This window comes from Pipistrellus hanaki (assembly GCF_964339955.1).
Source record: "Pipistrellus hanaki genome assembly, chromosome: X".
Lineage (NCBI taxonomy): Eukaryota > Metazoa > Chordata > Mammalia > Chiroptera > Vespertilionidae > Pipistrellus > Pipistrellus hanaki.
The window spans coordinates 29,576,175-29,599,908 of record NC_140524.1 but is presented as its reverse complement, the minus strand read 5'-3'; the positions used below and the strand labels follow the sequence as shown (position 1 = coordinate 29,599,908).

At 38.3% G+C, this 23,734-nt stretch overlaps 1 long non-coding RNA gene across 1 annotated transcript in view; it reads left to right on the top strand.

Annotated features, from left to right (window-relative positions):
• LOC311615357 overlaps positions 1-23,734 on the top strand; it is a 320,307-nt gene that overhangs the window by 73,541 nt on the left and 223,032 nt on the right. The window contains exon 2 of the long non-coding RNA XR_014793770.1: positions 13,031-13,087. This is a non-coding gene — a long non-coding RNA (uncharacterized lncRNA). The remainder of the gene's footprint in view (positions 1-13,030; positions 13,088-23,734) is intronic.

Sequence of the window (23,734 nt, the reverse complement as noted above, 5' to 3'; positions counted from 1 at the left end):
CCCTTTACCTAAGGTCCCCATGACCTGGTTATTCAATCCTAGGTTTAGAAGGGACTTTCCTGATTTAATTAGGTTGCTAATCAGCTCACTTTAACATAGGGAAATTATCATAGATTCTGGATTATCCATGTAAACACAGAAAACATTCAAACCTGTAAGAGAATTCTTGAGAATTTCTTTGAGCTGTCTACAAACTATCCACAATTGCCAGGAAGCAAAATCTCAACTGGTTGAGAAAATGCTCTCAGGAATGGCAGTTTTGCACCTTATTTTATATATTATAATCAAAGGAGGAGGAGGTGGAAGAGATTACATGAAATTCATTGGTGATAGATTAGGGAAGTGGGAAAAAGCAAAAGAGAAGACCTCTGGGATTGGATAAAAAGTAAAATTATAGATATATATCTTTTAAGTAGGTGGGTACAGGATAGTTAATGGTCAATAATTAACATGAACATGATAACAATAACAATGAAGGGATTTGTGGTCTCTGCTCTGGTGTGGTTGTTGTGTCCAGAGGTTCCAGAAAAGGGGAAGTTACTTTGACATTCCAAAGGTATGTTGTCATAGATGCAAAAGATAATACACAGGCTCAGTTAAGATAAAAATTGACTTTTGTCCAGGAAGATTCTACCCACTATAATCTTTCAACTTAAACGTTTTCATACCATCCTATGTGATTATGTTAGGTCTCTGAATTTGTAAGGTTGCCACACTGGCTCCCATGAGTTTAGTTGTGTGGTCCACATGGGCCCTTAAAAAGCAAAATAAGAGGACAAAAGAGTAGAAAAGATGGGACAGAAGTTAGTCAGAGATAGTAGAAGTGTGAGAAAGACCTGAGCCACCATTGCTGGAGGACAACTACATAGGAAGCAACAGAAAATCTCTATTCATCAGGTAAATAACTACTTTGGACCTGCATTGATTTCTTGCTAGTAGACTGTTCATCTTTGTGTATATGCTCAAATACTAACCTTTAAGAAACACCCTAATCCTAGTACTGGAAATAACATAACGACTCATGCCAAAAAGAAAAAACAGCCCCACTGGCAAGGCTCAGTGGCTGACACCTATGAACCAGGAGGTCATTCTTCGATTTCTGCTCAGGGAACATGTTCAGGTTGTGGGTTCAATCCCCAGTGTGGGACATGAAGGAGGTGTACAATCAATGGTTCTCTCTCATTATTGATGTTCCTAACTCTCTTTCCTTTCCACTCTAAAGTAAATAAAAATAAATTTAAAAAAAGAAGAAAAAAAAAAAAGCAGACATTCATCTAACATTAGGTAATACTGCGTGTTAGCACAGTGTCTTTCTGGTTCCCTTCTAATACCTCCTATTTTCCTAGTCTTCATTTTGGTAACCTTATTTTTGTTTTTGTTTTTTTTTTGTGCCTTGATTTAGAGATTCAGAATCCTCATGTTTCCCTGGTTTAAAAAAAAAAATCTCTAACTAGAGTTGAACTGAATTTGTTCTTGTTTATACACTTGTTCATAATATCACATTTATTTTTAATAATCCTTAACTACAACAAAAACAAAATTCCCTGTATCTAGTTCCCTCCTCTTGTTAAATGACAACAAATATACTCATTTTCATGAACATCTAATGGGAGGGGTTCCATTTTATTTACTTCTATGAATAAATATTTGTTGAATTTTTAAAAGAGTACAATGTCTGATAATGCCTTAATGGGTTACTTTACCAGGGTACTTTTATTCTAATAGCAAACCAGAATGTTAGTATTGTAATATGTGTTTACTGCATTATTCCATAATTCTAAGATTTCAAAAGAAATTAAGTAGAAGGGAAGCCTAGAAGAAGTGAAAGAAATGCCTTCCAGTAAAAACTGTAGTGAAGAAAGAGTAATTATCCATATTCCCACTAAAAAAGACTAAAGCTATAAAAACAGGATGGAAATCTGCCAATCATTGTACCACAAACTTTAAGGATCTCCTGTTAGTTCAAATAAGAAGAGACCAGGTAAAGAAAAGAATAGAGCTCTGGGAGAGAATCCAAGATGGCTGCTCAGGTAGACACCTAGCCGCAGCCGCACACAACAATTTCAATAAAATACAACTAAAATATAAAATGGACATTACCCAGAACTACAGGAAAGTCGACTGACTGGAAATTCTACAATGAGAAGCAAGGAGAAAACCAGAAGGAAGCATAGAGGAGCTGTAAAAGCCTAAGGTACAGAGAAACGCCGCGCCAAGAGGACGGAGCCGGAGAGGAGGGAGGCCGAGTGCCTGGCTGGCATTCCCTAGCGGGAAGGAGATAAAAGCTCCAACTGTGCTGGGCCCCAGTTCCGACTGCTTTGAACCCCAGTTCTAGGCTAGACCCCGGGGACCCAGACTCACACAGAGGGAGCTGGGCTGCGAGGCGGAACCCCGGGGGAGCGGTGAGAGGAGGTCCCAGAGGCGCGCACATTGTGCAGAGAAGAGAAGGGATGGTTGGCTGTGCTGCGGGATTGCCCTGGTGGGAAGGAGACTGGGGCTCCAGACTGCTCTGAACACCACCTCCAACTCCACTTCCAACTGACCTGAACCCCAATACCGGGATCATTGGGGGAAAGCCTAGACTGTTTGGTAGCAGGCGAAAATCGAGGGCACCTTTCTCTCAGAGGCGCTTGCAAGGAGTACTGAAGGACCCTGAGACCCAGGAGCCGCATAGGGAGGGGCTGATGGAAGCCAAGGCTGTAGGCTCCACCCTGAAACCCCGCCCCATCAGGAAAGCTGCGAAAATGCAATGAAATAGATCACAAACGAAAGAAATGGAGGACAAAAAGCGACTGGATATGGAGTTCAAATCTATGCTTATAAGGTTTTTCAAGAATTTCCTAGAAAAGATTGATAAGACCTATGAAGATATGAAAAGAGATCAACTAGAATTAATAAGGAATCAACAAGAAATAAGGAATACATTGTCTGAAATAAAAAATATTATACAGAGTCCTAAAAACAGAATGGAAGATTGCAAGAATCAAGTCAAAGATTTGGAACATAAAGAGCCAGAAGACACTCCTCTGCAGAAGCAAGAAGGCAAGAGAATCCAGAAAATTGAAGATAATGTAAGAAACCTCTGGGACAACTTCAAGGGAACCAACATCAGAATTATGGGGGTCCCAGAAGATGAGAGAGAGCAAGATACTGAAAACATACTTAAAGAAATAGTGACAGAAAACTTCCCCCACCTGGTGAAAGAATTAGACTTACAAGTCCAGGAAGCGCACAGAACTCCAAACAAAAGGAATCCAAAGAGGACCACACCAAGACACATCATAATTAAAATTCCAAAAGCAAAAGACAAAGAGAGAATATTAAAAGCAGCAAGAGCAAAGAAGGTACTTACCTATAAAGGAGCACCTATACGATTGTCAGCTGACTTCTCAACAGAAACCATGCAGGCCAGACGGGAATGGCAAGAAATATTCAAGGTGATGAATAGTAAGAACCTACAGCCAAAGATAATCTATCCAGCAAAGCTATCACTCAGAATCGAAGGTCAGATAAAGAGCTTCACTAATAAAAAAAAAAGCTAAAGGAGTTCATCAACACCAAACCAGAATTATATGAATTGCTGAAGGGGGTTCTTTCAGAAGAGAAAGTAAATAAAGATAAAAATTATGAACAACAAATATGTAACTATCAACAAGTGAATCTAAAAACCAAGGAAATTAAAAAAAAATCTGATGAACAATATTTACTGTTGAATATAATAGAATCAGAGGTATGAAAGGGGAGTGAACTGACAATTCTTGGGGAAAAGGGGAGAGGGGGATTTGGGAAGAGACTGAACATAAACTGTGCACCTATGGATGAGGACAATGGGGTGTGGGGAAAGGGCAGAGGGTGGGGTGGGAACCTGGTGGAGGAGAGCAATGGTGGGTGGGGGGAAAGAACATTTGCAATAATATGAACAATAAAAATTTATTTTAAAAAAGAAGAAAAGAATAGAGCTCTGAACAGAAAAATGCAACCTTTGGGGGTGGGGGGTGGGGGAGAAATCTCACAAATAAATTTAGGGACTTCCAGTGGTGCTTCTTAAAGTTTAAAGAAGGAGGCTGAACTACTAAAGTGTGCCAAAGATCATTGAAGGGCTCACCACATTAAAGCTACCTAATCTCTGTTCAAGCACAGCATCTAGACCTACAATTGGACCTGAGCAGAAGTGAAATTTACTTAACCGACATGGCTTACTAGAAGCCAAAAGTCAAGGCTACAAGGCAGTATCACTAAGAAAAAGGCTGAGTACTGCCATGATTTTTTTTGGGTGTGTGTACATGGAAGCTGGTTATAGCAGGCTTGCTTCTAGGCTTGTTTTGCTTCTAGGCTTGTTTGCACTGAATAAGTAGCACAGCGGCAAAGTTTCCTACTTAGTCTGTTCGGGGTTCTGGATTTTTTTCAGTCCCTGCAGATTATAAAGATACTAACAATATAAATTGACAGTAATTATAATTATCTCCCTTTTTTGCATCTAGATATGATTTATGTAGAACCTATCTCAGTTTCTACTAACTATGCCAAAGTAATGAGCAACCATAGTTATTCAGATGTGAGAATTTTTTTAATAAAAAGGGGGGGAAATCACCCAATATGTGAAAATACACTCCAATTCAAACAAAATAAATTATCAAAAATCATAAGAGATATCTCACTGGGAAATATAGGTATTCCAAATAACAGAACAACATTAGCAAAGTTTTATATAATGTTCCAATTGGATTTAAGAATATAATTGGTCAAAATAAACAAAGAAACAAATAAATGAAATGCTAGAACAAGCAATCATAAGAAATGAATTGAACTTAAGTACAGACACACATGTACACAGATTTTTAAAAGTAATATTGTTAAATTTAAAACTTTAAAGGAGCCCAATCAGTGGTTGAGCATTGACCCATGCACATGTTTGATTCCAGGTCAGGGCACTTGCAGGTTTTGAGGCATGATCCCCAGTAGGAGGCATGCAGGGGGCAACCAAATGATGTTTGTCTCTCACATCCATGTTTCTATCTTTTTTCCCTTTCCCCTCCATTCTCTCTAAAAATAAAAATATTTCAAAAATAAAAATAAACTTTAAAGTCCGTTCTATGTAAGTTAATGATTAAAATTTTAAAGCAGCATGCAGGTTTAAGAAATTCATCCAGAATTTTGAGGAAATTGCAAATTAGCAAAAAACAGTAAGAGGAAATATGACAGACATTGTGAAACAAAAAACAAAAAAGAATCAATACACACAAAATAAGAATTTTACAAGAGAACAGACATGAGGTAATAGAAGCAAAAACTAAAGATCATTAGAGAGGAAAATTGCCTAAGTTGAACAAATATTTTACCTCTTATTTTGAAAGACATGACTAATTTGGGGGAAATATTTAGTTTCAAGGTCAATGACTGCAGTAAACCAGGGAAATATAGTAAATTAAAAAAAATATTGGCATTTAATAGTCAAATGCTCTAATTCACTAAATGAAATAAACTTGAAATATATTTTAAGTAGAACTGTAAGAAAAATCAAGAGAAATACATTCATAGGACATTTCTTAAAAATGCCCTGCAAAAATTTTATAGATCACATAAAGAGAAAAAAATAAGTGGGGATAGCCTTGCTGGTATGGCTCAGTGGTTGAGAATCGACCTATGAACCAGGAGGTCATGGTTCGATTGCTGATCAGGGAATATGCCTGGGTTGCAGGCTAAATCCCCAGTGTGTGGCGTGCAAGAGGCAACTAATCAATGATTTTCTTTTTTTTTTTTCTTTTTTTTTTTTTTTTTTAATATATTTTATTGATTTTTTTTTTTACCCCCTCCCTCCCTCCCACACATCCCCTCCCTCCCCAGAGTTTTGTGTCCATTGGTTGCACTTATATGCATGTATACAAGTCCTTCGGTTGATCTATTATCTCCCCCAGATCTTCCTCCCGTCCCCACTGTAACTTGACAGTCTACTTGTTGATATACTGTCTCTATATCTATCTTATGGTTCATCAATGATGTTTCTCTCTCTCTCTCTCTCTCTCTCTCTCTCTCTCTCTCTCTCTCTCTCTCCCTCCCTCTCTAAAATCAATAAAAAATATTTTTTAAAATAAAAATAAATGGGAATATAGAAGAATTTTAATGTTGCAATTAATAGCTAGTCTTGCCAGAAAGGTGGTCCAAGAATATCTTACCTCTTTTATAGAATCCAACTGAAATAATAATAAAAAAATAGATGGTAGTAATGGCAGAGAATCTCTTGCATCCAAGGAACTATTGTACAATAATACAAGCCTTGAAAGATTTCTTTAAATAACTTGCAATGGGAAAAGATTGAAGGGTCATACCACAATTGTGATTTGATAGTGTCAATAATGGAGACTAGTTTGAGCAATGGGGCACAATTGGAAATCTGGACAGTACTCCACTAGATACTACATGTGACTCTACACAACAATCCTGGGTAGCATTGCCAGGACTCGTAGAACTTACATCTAGCATAAGGCAGAATGAGTTTTCTCTGAGCTGACTTTATTCACTCACTCATTGTTCATTCAGCAGGCAATTATTGAACATCGATGTGTGCCAGGTGTTCTAGATGATGGGGGGAAAGCGGTAAAAAGGACAAATAATAATTTCTTCCATGATTTTTATATTTTGTCTGGGGAGACGTGCAAGCAAACAAACATAGAAATAAGCTCATTTTAAAACGTTATATGTGCTACAAAAGAAACAATACAGAGTGATGTGATCCAGAGTGTATAGATGTTGGAGGTAAGAGGTACTTTAGATTGGGTTATCAATGAAGGGATTCCTTACTGAAGAGGTGACATTTAAATTGAGACTGTAAAATTAAACATAGAAGAGCAAGAGAAAAGGTGCTTTAAGCTTAAGCAATAGCATCAAGGGGAAGGGGTGGTTGTATCCTTTATACAGTTGGGAAAAAACAAAACTTTTCAATATTGCAAAGATATCAATACTTTACAAATTAGTTTATGGATAATTGCTGTGAAAAATAACAATGATTATTTTGATGAGTGAAAGGGTGTTAGAGTGAAATTAACATGCATGTAGAATAATAAACTGTTAGAAAAGCAGAGAAAGTACACTACAATGCTAAAACAAATTTGGAACAGTTTATTACTAATGAAAAAAATATAGCCCTGCCAGCATGGCTTAGTGGTTGAGAATAGACCTATGAACCAGGAAGTCATGGTTCGATTCCAGGCCAGGGCATATGCCCAGGTTGTGGCTCGAACCCCAGTGTGGACCATGCAGGAGACAGCTGATCAACGATTCTCTCTCATCATTGATATTTCTATCTCTCTCTTCCTCTTTTTTCCTCTCTGAAATTAATACAAAATATTAAAAAAAAAAGAATATAAAGACGTGGAAAAATAGTTCCCAAGTAGCCTCCAATGTAAACACAAATGTAGTGATTTATAAAAGTAGATTATATTAGAAAAAAAAAGAGATTGGCCAATAAATTGTACTAGGGTAATTGGTTAGTTGTTTACCCAATTTTATGTAGTCAGTTATCTCCAGTCACCAAACATGGTTTATAGAATTAAATGTTTTATAAATAACTAATCTTAAAAGAAAACATAAGTAATAGCAATTAGTTGTGCAACATTGGAGTGAGGAAGACCTCTTGAAGCAAAAACAACAGTAATCTAAAATGAAAATAATATTGTATGTGGCGATGAATAATATTTGCCATTTAAAATACAGAAAGGGGCAAAAGTAAGTTTACATTTTGTGAATACATGAAACACAGTTTATTCTTTTCAAAAAATATATTTTTGTTGATTTCAGAGAGGAAGGGAAAGGAAGAGAGAGAAACAACAATGATGAGAGAGAATCATTGATCAGTAGCCTCTTACATGCCCCCACTGGTAATCGAGCCCGCAACACCAGACATGTGCCCTTTACCAGAATCGAACCTGGGACCCTTCAGTCTGCAGGCTGATGCTCTATCCACTGAGCCAAACTGGTTAGTGTCAAAGTTTATTCTTATATTGTCATTTATTAATTATTGAATTATTTCCCATATGAACAACTGTAAATCTATCCTGTATTTTCTAAATCACTTTTATTGAGAAAAATTTAAATTTAAAATAAATAAATAAGGCTTATTAGAAAAGAACAAATCCAAAACAATTGCCTCAAAAGAAAATTAAGGTATTGTTTTTCCAAAGAGGTAGATTTGGTACCAGAAAAATCATGCCCTGAGGACAGTTTCCCTCTCTCTATAATTGGTAACCAAGCTTTACTCTTAAAAAATATAGATAATTGCTGTTGAGAGGTTTCTTATTCTTTAATCTTCAGGGGACAGATTGTCCAAAATTATTTTCACCTTGTAGTCTCATTCTTAAAAACATAGTCAAATATTGATCTTAACATAAACATCTGATAGAAGATAAACTTGGGATGGTCCCCCTAGACTATGGAGTCCATTAGGTCCAAAAGAGTACTTAATAGAACACATATTTTATCATTTCCCCAAACTTTCTGTGGACATTCTGACTGATAAAAAATAAAAATCACAACCTTGTTTGATACTTTAGTGCAAAATTCTTCCTTCTCTCTGTCCTGCAAAAACACTCAAAGTACATTTTTTTTCCCCTCTCTCTCCCCAGACTCCTGACACTTTTGCTTTCATTAATCCCAGAACAGCAACTTTCTTACCCAGACAGAATGGGCTCCTTGGGAATTACCAGCCTTATCATTATTTAAATAAAATTACATATGTATGCCAATTCAATTGTCTCCAAGTATCAGTGGTATTTCTCAGTCAGCAAGTAACCAGGCTGTAGACTTTTTGCATTTTCATCTACTTTAAAGTGCAACTAGCTCAGCTAATGAAATCACTGTAGCCCAGCAGAGAGCTCAAGTTTGAAGTATTTTTTTTATTCAAGGTTGTTTTACTTTTCAAATGACATTCCTCTGCACTGAAATGTTACTACTCATTGTGTTTCATCGAGGCCAATGTTAAATCTATAATTCAACCTCTTGGGAAAAGAATGTTTGTTTTTATCTCCTCCATCTTCCCGGAGTAGCTATTCACAAACTCATGCCACTGGAGCTTTATAATTTGAAATTTTTAAACAAAATATTAAACATTTTCAGATGGTCCCTGGCTGGATAGCGCAGTTGGTTAGCTCATCATCCCCATACACCAAGGTTGAAGGCTGATTCCCCAGACAGGGTACATAGAAGAATCAACCAATGAATGCATAAATAAGTGAAACAACAAATTTCTCTCTCCCTTCTTCTTTCTCTCTTTAAAGTCAATAAATTAAAAGAAATTCAGATGGAGTGCTGGGACCCAGGGACAGGAAAGTGCAGGTACAAGTTCCATAGACAGTATTGCGGCTTCCTGGTTGATGCAGTGCTGGGGGTTGGGGGAAAGGAGGTGGCTGGTTTGCCCCAGGTGGAGGCTGGAGCAACCTAGGTTTCTCCAGACTGTCAGCAGAATCCTTCACTTTCAGGTCCAGGCACAGTCCTTTGGCTTTGTGAGCAACTATTTCCAGGGCCCAGTTCCATAACTCAGGGCCTCTAGGTCCCTGATAGAGATGACTGGAGGATCTTGATACTGTCATCAATGATGAACCATATGCAAATAATCTATTCACTCAAAATTATCATTCTCATCTATTATCATTCTCATCTTAGAATAAATATTAATTGAGCTTAAACAACAAACAATAGCAAATAATGTAATAACTTTACTTATACTTCTGTACTCAAAGTACATTATTTATTTTGAATTATCCTTTTTGAAGTAGTTGTAACATAATTGTTATTGAAATGGGAAATTCTGTGCGGGTTTTTTAACCCCACAGGCACTGTACAAGTGGCTCTTTCATATTTCAAAAGTTCTACAAGAGTATCATGAACTTAACCCTACCATGACCATTCAGGAATATGAACTAGACAATGAGCAAACCCTATAATAAGTGAGGGAGGGCATTATAGCTGATGTAGCTTCTAGTACAGACTCTTTGGTATCACAATGTAGTGCTAGTTTCAGGCACTGGTGAATATTGGGAGCTGGGATAATGTACATTGTTAGGGAGTCTTGCAAATAAATAACCTAATAAACTTTCAACTTCTAATAAGCTGTGCCTCTACATAATCAGGTTAATTTTAGTTTCACTGCAGTTAGCCTATTGGACCCAAAAGTATTGACTAACTAACTCTGTTACACTAAGGCAAGAAGCATTGTCAATTTAAATGTGTTAATAAAAAAGCAGTACTCTTACATATATTAATGACAACTGTTCAAAAAATCAAGGCAGAGCTGCTTAATTAGCTTTTGGATTTAAAGCATAAGCTTTAAAATAATTCATGGATGTTTAAAATGTGTTTGATGCTAGCTAAAGATGGCATCTATTCTAAAGTAATATTAGGATATATTTTGCATGTGTGTGTGCTTGTGTATGTACTTGCATATCTTTTCTTGAAAGGTATAGTTTAAGAGAGGATTGACAAGATCCCTCTCAAAATTCTATGTGTTCAATCCCAGGAGTCTTCCTATACTCACTATCTGATGAGATTTGACAGTACAAAATTCAGTCGCAAAGCCACATATAATGCAAGCAGGCTGTAGCATTGCACAATCTTGCTGGAGGCTAATCACTTTATAATGAGTTTAGTGAAAAGAACCTATGCAATAAGTTGTAGTTGACAGCAGCCCAAGGGAACCTCTAAGTGCTAAAAATTAGCAGCTGAGAGATGTTGGATTGCATCCTTTTGAAGATAGAAAACAGATTCCTTTCTAAAATACAAGCAGTTTAAATTTGACATAAATCAAACAGATGGTAAAAGAAATATCTTGTTGCTATGGGCTTTGTCTTGTTTTTGTTCTTACAGTTTTATGAAGTAAAAGAAGAAAAAAAGCTAGATTTCTAGTGTTCTAATCTGAGGAAGCAATATCTTAACAACACAGAGAAAATGATTTTTTTATTGCAATATTGTGTATTTGACAATTCATGGAAATTTTTACACCAACCTATATTTAAAGAAAATGGTGAACATGCATCAAACCAGCAGCTTACATTTAAATGATTCACTTTCATTGCAGATTTTGGATATTAAATAATCAATATGGAATGGAAAATTATAATAAAACACAATCACTACTATTTATAAGACTGTTGCAGAGCTATTTTGGGCCTTCTATGAGTCAGAGGAGTGTAATTTTGGTTAGACTGTACTGATGCTATTGATAAACATAAAAACCCATGCTAATTTTGCCTGCAAGGAAGATACAGCATAGGAAAGAAAGAAAGAAGGTTATGGCATTGCTTGGTAGAATGAAACATATAAAATAATGTTTTAGCTTTCCAGCTTGCACTAGAAATGACAAAGGACAAAACAGAAAAGAGACATTTGACACAGTGCCATTAAATGCATTTGACACAGTGCCATGAAAAACATTTCTGAACTTCAGTACATTTCTTAGAATCAAAGGACACACACCCTATCAGTGTTTTATAGAGGTCAAAATCATCAACAGTCTGACAGTTATAATTGTAAGATATAGTTTCTAAGCTACTTGTGTTCCTATAATAAGAACTTGTATTGAAATGATATAGTAAGTATATACAAAGTTCTACAAATGTACCCGGTAGGAAATGTAATTTTACAGTAGGATTTGACAATACCACCTAAAGTTGCTAAGATGTAACAAGGGAGGACACAATGGGATGGTGCAAACAGGTCTCACAGAGTCTTTGTGCTTTCAGTCAGGGTTTGAGGTTAGTGTAGAAGTTAAATGAGCAGAAAGAACAGAGAAGAGCATTCCTAAAAGCAGAGGAATACAAGGAAGATTTTGACTAGGTTTTGGGAGACATTAAATGTGAAACAGAGGCTTCCCTAGCCAGTGTGACTCAGTTGGTTGGAGGGTCACAGGTTCAATTGCCCGTCAGGGCACATATCTGGGTTTAGGTTTGATCCCCCATCCAGGTGCATGCAGGAGGCAACCAATCAATGTTTCTCTCTCATATCAATATTTCTTTTGTCTGTCCCACTCCCTTGTTCTTTCTCTAATATCAGTAACAACAAGCCCTGCCAGTGTGGCCCAGTGGTTGAGCACCAACCCATGAACCAAGAAGTCACAGTGGTTTGATTACCAGTCAAAGCACATGCCACAATTGCAGGCTCAATCACCAGTAGGGAGCGTGCAGGAGGTAACTGATGAATGATTCTCTCTCATCATTGATGTTTCTATCTCTCTCTCCCTCTCTCTTCTTCTCTCTCTAAAATCAATAAAAAACATATTTAAAATAATAATAATTAAAAAAACAAACATGTCCTTGGGTGAGGTGTTTTTTGTTTGTTTGTTTGTTTTTTTAAGTGAAATTGGGGAATTACAGGTTTACTTGTTAGTCAATTAAGAGCCATTGAAGGATTTAAATAAAAGGCAATGTATGTAAAATAGTGTTTCTTTTTGTTTGGTTTTGTTTGTTTGTTTGTTTAAGATTTACTGATCATCAAATGGCAAAAGACTGAAGGCAAATAAATTAGTTAAGAGATCATTGGCAACCATCCAGGGAAGCAGTAATGAAGGTCTGAACAAGGATTGTGACAGAGGGGACAAAAGGGAAGGATATTGCAGAAGAAAATAGAATATACTGGGCTTGGTGACTGGTAGGATATAAGGGAAAGGGGTGAATCAGTGTTTGTGATAAACAAGGTAATGATTTCAACGTCTTGTTGTCTTAAGAGTCTCTTCAGAAAGAAAATATTCAAGAGTGATTTGAAAGACTTAAGCCTGAGCACAGAGAGAAAGGAATATATATATATATATATATATATATATATATATATATATATATATATAGAGAGAGAGAGAGAGAGAGAGAGAGAGAGAGAGAGAGAGAGAGAGAGTAATATGCAGATTGACCATCACTCTAACACACAAGATGGCTGCCCCCATGTGGTCAAGTTCCTGCCCCTATGTGGACACAAGATGGCCACCACAAGATGGCCAGCAGGGGAAGGCATTTGGGAGGGAGCAGGCCTGCAAAGGAGGGCAGTGGGGGAGGCGATCAAGCCTGCAGGGGAGGGCAGGTAGGGGTGACCAGGCCAGCAGAGGAGGGAAGTTGGGGGCTACCTGACCTGTAGGAAAGGGCAGTTGGGGGGGGGACCCAGGCTTGCAGGGGAGAGCAGTTGGGGGGGGCAGGTTTGCAGGTGAGAGCAGTTGGTGGGGGGGACCAGGCCTACAGGGGAGGGCAGTTGGGGGTGAACAGGCCTGCAGAAGCAGGAAGTTGGGGGTGACTGGGCCTGTAGGGAAGGACAGTTGGGGGGGGGCTGCAGGGGAGAGCAGTTGGGGGGGACCGGACCTGCAAGGGGGGGGCAGTTGGGGGCAATTAAGCCTTCAGGGGAGGGCAGTTAGGGGGGACCAGGCAGGCAGAGGAGGGCAGTTAGGGGCAATAGGGCTGGCAGGAGAGAAGTTAGACATCAATCAGGCTGTCAGAGGAGTGGTAAGGGGGTGACTATGCTGTCAGGCAGAAGCAGGGAGAAAGGAAGGCGAGCAGTTGGGAGCCTGCAGTCCTGGATTGTGAGAGGTATGTCTGCCCATTTAAGCCTGATCCTATTGAGATCAGGGCTAAACAGGCAGTTGGACATCCCTTGAGGGGGTCTCAGATTGGAGAGGGTGCAGGCTGGGCTGAGAGACACACACCCCTGTGCATGAATTCCATGCACCAGGCCTCTAATATATATATATAGTCCAGAGGGAAAACTGATTTTCCCATTTTATTAAATTCTTTATCTTTATTATTGAAAGTGTTACAGATGTCCCCATCCCCACCCATTGACCCCCCCTCTACCCCACTCTCAAAAACTGATTTTGAAGAAACATATTTATTACATTTTCCAGTTATTCTTGAGTGTCAATATGCAGAGAATTTGTGGAATGTCCTAGGTATTATGTTGATACTTTTTAATATTAAATGTGGTTCAGACTATGGTTTATTTTATGTTCTTGAAGTACATGTAACATATTTGACAATATGTATTTGTCATGTTGTACTTTAATCATGTAGATGTAGCCTTAGTTGATAAGTCTGATCTTGATAATGAACTATTTAAAATTATATTCAATTAGAATAATATATACTGAATGGGACCAAAGTTTTGCCTCTGAATCTCAGAAACCAAACTGAATCGTGCAGTTTTCGTCTGGGGAGGATGCAAAGGTGATTTCTTTTCCCGGGTTCTTTTCCAGGTGGATTTGAATAATGAAGCCATGGAAAAAAGGTGGTATATGGAAAGGTGAAAATTATTGGAAAACAATCATAAACTTCCACATAGGAAGGGGGTCCCAAAGGAGTGACCCACTAAGCCCCCTTTTTCCTAAGGTTTACAAAGGTTGCAGTTCTTTATCCCATTTGATTGGTCACTATAGCAGCTTCAAAGCTGAAACCCCACTTGGTAGGGTTTTTTCTCCCCCTTCTGTGGTAGAATTCACTAGCCCCTGTGAAACTCTGTTTTCCTCTTTCTCCCTTTTGTTTCTCTACTCCCTGTGGCTTTCCCTTTATCTTCTGTGAATGGGTGTATTCCTCTCCCCTTATCCATTGATATCTCTTCTCTCTGTATGCTTTTTTAGTATCGTTTTTAGTATCTCCCAGCTCCCCAACTTTTCAGTCCTCCCCCATGGACCCTCTTTATTTCTAAAACTCCCTAAACCTCCCTATTTTACCCCCAAAAACTCCTTTTACCACCTTGAAGCTGCCTTTTGAGATATTGATTTTAAGCTAGTTATTAAGAAAAAGAAGACTCAGAAAGAATCTTGACCCTCCCCCTTTTCCTGCCCAAAAGACTCAGAGATAAAATCCTGCTTCAGGAAGAAAATCTTAGGATGTTCACCTTAGCCTAATTTGAATTAAGAATGATAAATAGGAAGGCTTCAGGCAGGTGGCTATAAGCTACATACTCTCCCACCCCCCCACCCCCACCTCATTCCACTGTTTCTGAGTTGCCTAGAAATAATTTGCCTATTAAGTGTGTTCTATTCTTTCTCAACTACCTGTAAATCATCCATTTTCACTTCTGAAATCTAATACCCCTTTTTCTCTTCCCTTTTTTCTTTGTCTAAAAGGTCATATATACTCAATGTTGCTTCACTATCTTAGGAATTTTTATGCTTATGTGAATTCTCTGTGTGAATGAATTAAAACTTTGATTTTCTCCTGTGAATCTGTCTCTGTAAATTTGATTATCAGGCCACCTAGAATTTAAAATGTGGTAATAAAGTATTATATTTAGCCCACATAATACATTTAGAATATAATAAATGACAAATATGTTATATTACCAAAGTCAGATATTATTAGGGACAAATTCTTGATGTCTGACACTTAGAAAACCTGACCTACATATTTTCTATTATAAGATAGAATCAAACCAAACCACAGTGATTACAAGCTGGTATTAATAACACACAATATTTTAATGTTTCAAAATCCATTTTTAAACATCAAGCTGAGCCCAGCAGTCGTAGCTCAGTGGTTGAGTGTCGACCTATTAATCAGGAGGTTACAGTTCGATTCTGAGTCAGGGCATCCCCAATATGGGGCATCTATCTCATCATTGATGTGTCTATCTATCTCTCCCTTTCCCTTCCTCTCTGAAATCATGAAAATACATTTTAAAAATAAAATATCAAGCTGATGCAGTTGCTCTCAGAAATCAAAAACATTTTTTATCATTAAACTTTGTGTTGATGGGTCTCAAAATTCTATGACCAACTTTTGGTCAAGTTGTGTCCATTAAAGAGTACAGATTTTTAAAACTAATAATTTAAACACACACACACACACACAGCCAAATGGTCAACAAAACATTCTCCTTTCCTTCTGAAGGTTTTATGATGCATTGTAATCATTAACTACTCTTTTACTATTAAAGTTAAATGGCCAATTTAGACAAACACTTCTGAGACATTTCTTCCACCACTAATTAAGACTGTGGTGGCAGTTATTGAGGATAATATTCATTTAGCCTTCTGAGCTTTCTGGACTAACATAATGACTGCCAGCTCCAGCTGCCTTCTTTGATGACACCCACAGCAACTGTCTGTTTCATGATATGAATGGCAAAATGGTCCAGAGGAGGGTAGTCTAAGAATCTCTCAGCACACATGGATTTTCCAGAAACCATATTGACCATGGTAGCATCATCAGATTTCAGAAACTTTGAGCTATATTCCATCTTTTTTCCAGAATGGTGATCAATCAATCTTCAGCTCAGCAAATTTGCAAGCAATGTGAGCTGTGTGACAATCAGCACAGGTGCATATTCAAGCACTGATTTGACCTGGATGGTTCAGGATAATCACCTGAGCTGTGCAGCCAGCTGCTTACATTGCTGGATCATGGTGAGCATCTTTGACAGATAGGTTCTTGACATTGAAATCCACACTGTCCCCAAAAGAGCTTCACTAAAAGCTTCATGGTGCAGTGCAGCTGGCATAGGTCAGTGGTTGAGCATCAATCTATGAACCAGGAGGTCATGGTTTGATTCCTCCCTCATCAGGGCACATGCCTGAGTTGTGGGCTCGATCCCCAGTAGGGTGCCTGCAGGAGGCAGCTGATCAATGATTCTCATCATTGATATTTCTTTGTCTCTCTTCCTCTCCTTTCCTTTCTGAAATCAATATATATCCTATCTAATTAAAGAGCAATATGCAAATTAACCATTGCTTCACTACACCCTCAAGCCATACGCACCAGCCAATCAGGAGCAAATATGCAAATTAATTCAACCAAGATGGCTATGGCCACGGAGCAAGCAGGAGACTTGGGTTTCCCCAGCAATGGAGGAAGCCAAGCTTTCTGCACACCCTGGGCAGTCCAGGCCTCTACTCAAGGTTATAAAGTTTCAATTATAGAAAATAAATAAATCCCAACAAAAATGGCTATGGCCAATGAGCAAGCAGGAGGCTTGGCTCTGCCAAGGCTACAAAGTATCAATTATAGAAGATAAATAAATCCCCTATAGCAGGGTTTCTACTTGGATTGCCAAGGGGCATGGGTGGCCTGCAAACCACCACAGGCTCCTCTCCCAGGCCACCCTACACCCCAGGGAACCCCAGCCCTAATCTGGGACACCCTTCAGGGCAAACCAGCTGGCCACCATGGCACCAGGCCTCTATCCTATCTAATAAGAGAGTAATATGCAAATTGACACTCACTCCAACACACAAGATGGCTGCCCCCATGTGAACACAAGATGGCTGGCAGGGGAGGGCTATTGGGAGGCACCAGGCCTGCAAGGGAGGGCAGTTGTGGGTGATCAAGTCTGCAAGGGAGGGAAGTTGGGGGTGACTGGGCCTGCAGGGGAGGGAAGTTAGGGGCAAAAAGGCTGTCAGGGAAGCAGTTAGGCATCAATCAGGCTGGCAGGGGAGTGGTTAGGGGGTTATCAGGCTGGCAGGCAGAAGTGGTTAGGGGCAATCAGGAAGGCAGGCAGGTGAGCTGTTGGGAATCAGCAGTCCTGGATTGTGAGAGGGATGTCCTAAACGGACAGTCGGACATTCCTCAAGGGGTCCCAGATTGGAGAGGGTGCAGGTTGTGCTGAGGGACACCCCCCCACCTTGCACAAATTTCATGCACCAGGCCTCTAATATATATATATATTAGAGGCCTGGTGCATGAAATGTATGTGTGTGTATATATATATCTATATATATATATCTATATATATATATAAATTAAGGTATTACAAATGTGTCATTATTCCCCCCTTGTCCCCCTCCCCCAGTCCTGCCCTCACCCTCACCCCATGTTGTCTGTATCCATTGCTTATGTTTATATGCATGCATACAAGTCCTTTGGTTGATCTCTCCCCTTTACCCCTTTCCTAGTTCCCTCTGAGATTTTAGCATCTGATTGATACTTCTCTGTCTCTAAATCTATTTTTGTTCATGAGTTTATGTTGCTCATTATAATCCACAAATGAGTGAGATCATTCGATATTTATTTCTCTGACTGACTTATTTCACTTAGCATAATGTTCTCCAGCTCAGCAACAGACTTTACTTAAGTTGTAATGTTTATTGCCGCAAAGGTGACCACCATGCCAGATTTGAGAATACCAGTCTCCGCTCGGCCTTCAGGGACAGTATCAATACCACCAGTTTTGTAGATAGCCTGGAGGGACAGATGCAGGGGCTTGTCAGTTGGGCCAGTTGGTGATAGGATGCAATCTAAAGCTTCAAGCAATGTGGTTCTACTGGCATTGCTATCTTTTCGGGTGACTTTATGTCCTTTGAACCAAGACATATTAGCACTTGGTTCCAGCATGTTATCATGATTCTAATTAGAAATTGGCACAAATAATACTGGGTCAAGGTTGTAGCCAATTTTCTTAATGTAGGTACTGACTTCTTTAACAATGTCCTCATACCTCTTTTGGATGTAGGGTGGCTCAGTGTAATTCATTTTGCTAACAACAGCAATCAGTTGTTTCACAACCAGTATGTAAGCTAACATGTCTTCACATTCTTGGTTCAAATTCACCAACACCAGCAAAACAATCAAGACAGCTCAATCTGAGGTGTACCTTTAATCATGTTTTTGCTAAAGTCTCTGTGTCCTGGGGCATCAGTGACACAATACTTGGTGGTCTTAAATTTTCACAGGGGGATATCAACGGTGATACCACGCTCACGTTTACTTTTCAATTTATCCAAGACCCAGACATACTTGAAGGAGCCCTTTCCCATCTCAGCAGCTTCCTTCTCAATTTTTTCAGTGGTTCTTTTGGCAGTCCCACCATGTGAGTAGATTAAATTTGGCTGGTAGTGATAGGTTTGTTGGAATCTACAAATCCAGTGACAACTATGTTGTTATAAGTCTTTTCCTTTCCTGAGTGGTGGTTTTCATGACACTTGTATTCTGGGGCCAAACCTGTTGCAAAAAAGAGAAATCAAATGTTTTAAAAAAAGAAAAATATTTCCAATATATGAAATCATTTACATGTTCTAATGTATTTTTTATATACAGGAAATATAAATTCAAGTCAACACACCTCACATATATACTCCAACTCCTGAGAACCATAAATTCATATTTCCATTTGTTTCAATGTCTTCTTGTTAGATAGCAGCAGGCCATCTGTGAACCCCTAGAATTGCCGTAAGTATAGTAAATGTTTTCATATCAAAAGTTCAAGCAGAGCTGTTTCCATTTAAAAGAAAGTTAAAATATTATAGCTTATTTTAGTTTATCTTAGATAGTATGTTGGACAATATATTTCTAACTCCATTTTATTACCTTGATACTTCTCTTTACTTCTATACATGAATTGAAAACATAATCTTAAGTGCCCTTCTATGAGTTTTGGTTTCCAAAAACTGATGCATCTTTATAGCTAAGTATCCAGATGCCGTTTCTAAAACCAGCTTTTCAATAAAGGTCTTTTATTTTTTTTTAAGGTGAAGAAGCAACCATATCATACCTCCAATGGAAAGTGAACTTTCTATTTCTTAATTGAGGTTCATATATTCATGTTTTGCTCTGTCTTCTTATCTATATCTGTTTTCCATAAAGAATTTGATCATGTCATGCAAACTGAGGGGAAGCAGAGTTTGCCATCCTAAAATATGCCTTTTGGGGGTATCGATTATTTTAAGCTGGTAATTTTTAAGAAACAAAAGACTCAAGAAGAACTTTTGACTCTTCCCCTTTAGATAAAAAAAAAATCTACTTAATGGAAAGGAGCTATTACCTTGGCATCATACTATGATCTAAGTGTGGTACACAGTGAGAAGCTAAGCAAAGTCTGTCTTTTGGATTCCCTTCTGTGCCCCATTGTTCTGGGGGGCCAAGCAAGAATTTGTTTACTACATGTTTGCTCTTTCTCATCTACCTGAGAGTTGTCTACTTTCCCTTTGAAGTTTCAGATCCCCGCCTACCTCTCCTTAATCTAGAATGGCATATAAGCCTCAACTGCCCAATATGTCTGCAGGTCTCATATTCTTACTGATCCTCCATATACATATACATTTTTCCTTTGGGTCATTTTCTCTTGTCAATGTTTCATGTTAATTTGATTATTATTCCAGCCAGAAAATTTTAGAAGAGTAGAAAAAAATTATTTTTCTGCCCCCACAATACTAAAGTGTAAAGATTGAACAAATATGATAAAATACACATTTATTAAACAAAACTAGTAGCCCTGCACACAAATCCGTGTACCAGTAGCTTGCCAGTAGCTCACTGCTGTCCTCCAGTAGCTCCCCTTTCCACCCTCCATAGCTTACTGCCCTGCCCCCTCCTGTAGCTCTCCATCGCTCAATTCTAGTTCACTGCCCCACCCTCCTGCTGATCCGTGATCTGGTCGTTACATGGTCAGTCATTATGATTCACGGTATAATGACCATTTGCATATTACATCTTTATTAGACAGGATTTTTGAAATTTAATAGTGGTAGCTATTACAATGAACTGTGGTTCAGACCCCATGATAAACACTTTTTAGGCATGATCTCTTTTGACACAACAATCCCACCAAGTATGTAAAGCTGATCTTTGCTAGCCAGGCATTTAGCATGTTATTCTCAGCAGTTAAAAGGTTTCTTGAGAAGTTAACATAAACAAAATACAAAAAAATTCACTAATAAACTACATAAAATTTATACCCACTTAATTAATCCTCCTCATTAAATACTAACATGCTTCTGCTTTCATTATTTCTTAGTTATAATCCAATCTTTTAACACAAATATATTCAAATTCATCAAAAATTAAATTATAAAATTTACAAAATATGCAAAATTTCATGAAATGAATTAAAATGATATTGAAAATTACTTATGAAACCAATGATAAATATGAATCTTGCAAGATAGACCACTTAATAGTTAAATAAGAGAACATTGATGAGAATGATGCAGATAGAGTTCTTTGGAAAACTGATGAAGCTCTTTATTATTTTTCCAGAAATTGCCCTATTCATTAGTATGCAAATAAAATAAAAAATAAAGTTCAGGGTATAATATGTTATTATACAAATTTTCAGAAAAATTATACACACACATACAAGAAAAGTCAACATCAAATCTTTGTTATGAATAATGTATAATTCTAATTATAAATTCAGTTTTGTTCATTGTAAGATAAGCCCTGCTGGTGTTGCTTAGTGGTTAAGCATTGGCCTATGAATCAGGAAGTTGCTATTAGATTCTGGTCAAGGCACATGTCCGGATTGTGAGCTCAACCCCCAGTAGGGGGCCAGTAGGAGGTGGTAAATTGATGATTCTCTCATCACTGATGTTTCTATCTCTATCCCTATCCCTTCCTCTCTCTGAAATTAGTAAAAAATATTAAAAGATAAATGTAAGATAAATATAATTTTGATTATTTTTTTCCAGATTCCATCCCAATTAAACCTTTTACTCACAGTTTTCAATGTATTTGTGGCCCTCTTTTAAAGTGTATTCACTTAAGTAGACTTTTCTGATGCCAATTACTCTTTGATATTGAGGACTTCCTACATTATTATTGATGTTTATGCTATTGGTAGAAGTTGAATTCTGGAGGTGCCTCAAAGTAAAGAATTTCCTGAGGACCCTATGAAAGATGTGTTCCATGGAAAGTTTTATTGATGATGTAAAATTAAGGGGTTCCCCCTCCCCCCCTAAGTTAAACTGATAGGCAAGGAACTCCCCTGCCACATCCCAACTTCTACTGCTCATGTTCCTGTCTCCCCCTTCTTCCTCCAACAATTCAGTGCTCAATGGGGGAAGGGAGGGGTATTAATCCCCTTGGAGGTACAATGCTGCAATTCTTTGGGATGTGAAGTTGTAGCTTTCTGGTCCAGAAAGCAAGCTTATGCTTCCCAGCTAAATATGCTCAATAATGTCTGACTCTCCCTTTGCTCTCTTCCTTTATTAATATTAACTAGCTAATTATGATGATAACATTTATTTTATTTATTTTAAAAATATGTCTTTATTGATTTCAGAGAGAGGAAAGAGGAGGAGAAGAGAGATAGAAACCTCAATGATGAGAATCATTGATTGGCTGCCTCCTGCACGCTTCCTACTGAGGATCAAGCCTGCAACCTGGGTATGTGCCCTAACTAGGAATTGAACCATGACCTCCTGTTTGATAGGCCAATGCTCAGCCACTGAGCCACACCAGCCAGGCCTCTGATGATAACATTTAGATGAGGAAACAATTTCTGAAAAATATAATACCTTGCTGTAACAATCAGGGTCCAGTCAGGGGACAAAAACCACACTAATTATTTGAGCATAGAAAATTTAACATATAGAATAATTAGCTAAGTATAAAGGTTGTTAAATTGATAACTGAAAAAATAAAAAGATAACACTAGATTATCATACAGTTAGCAAATATAAGAAGCAGCTATCACATCTAGGGCTGGACAAACAAGATAGACAAATTATTAAACTTAGAGGAAGGGCTCCATGGTGCTGATTCTCAGACCTCTGAAAAGGGGGCACTGGTGATTCTGGGGAAAGGGGAAGCAGGTTGGATGAGGCTGGTTCAGTAAGTATTGAAAAAAAAAGGCATACATGGATTCAACTGCTTTGGGACATACCTGTTGCTGCCAGAGTGTAGATCAGTTGTTCCTAATCTTTTTTGGCCATGCCTGATCTAAGCATCTCTAAAATACTGATTCACCCATGACATATAATTCTTATTATTCAAAAAGTGAGCATGAAGGAAGCCTAAAAGGCCATTAACTTGGTCTAAACAAGATTTCAAAGAACATGGCATTCATGAAAGAGAAAAATAAAAGAACAAAGGACAGTTAAAGTACTAAGGAATAAAGCACTAAGAAATTGTTAAAAAAAAAATAATAACAACATGAAGAGATATAAAAAAAATAGCAAATCAAGTTTCAAAACATATAATAAAGAACTGAAATACATAAATATGTCACAATATATGTTTATATACTGGACTAGAGGCCCAGTGCATAAAATTCGTGCATGGGGGTATTTGTGTATCCCTCAGCCCAGCCTGCACCCTCTCCAATCTGGGACCCCTTAAGGGATGTCCCACTGCCTGTTTAGGCCTGATCCCACAATCCAGGACTATTGGCTCCCAACAGCTCTACTGCCTGCCAGCAACCTCCTAACCACTTCTCTGCCAGCCTGATCAATGACTAACTGCTCCCCTGCCTATCTGATTGCCCCTAACTGCCCTCCCCTACCAGCCTGGTCACCCCTAACTGCTCTCCCCTGCTGGCCATCTTTTGGTGGCCATCTTGTGTCCACATGGGGGCAGCCATCTTTGACCACATGGGGGCGGCCATCTTGTGTGTTGGAGTGATGGTCAATTTGCATATTATCTCTTTATTAGATAGGGTATGAAGCCCCTAGAACCATAAGAAATACAAAAAAAAATCACTGCTAATAATTCATTCTCAAATAACCCCCCTTAAAAATCAAATTACTCCCCCTGTTGGGCATGTGCCCCACATTGGGAACCATTGGAGTAGATGCTTCTTGGGGAGAGATGTGAGACTCAAAGGAACAGGAAATCAACATGAAACTAACAGATATTAAGCAGGAAGGAGCATGTTTCTTCTTTCTCCTCCAGCCTTACAGTCTCCCAGTAACTGAGCACATAGCCAGCTGGCAAAGCAGAAATGTGTTTTTTCAGAGTCCTGGCACCAGCATCACAAAGAGTAAAGAAGGGTCATTTAAATCTGAGAGATAATAGCTTCGCACCTGGCACAGCCCACCTTTTTAGCTACTCCGAATCAATTA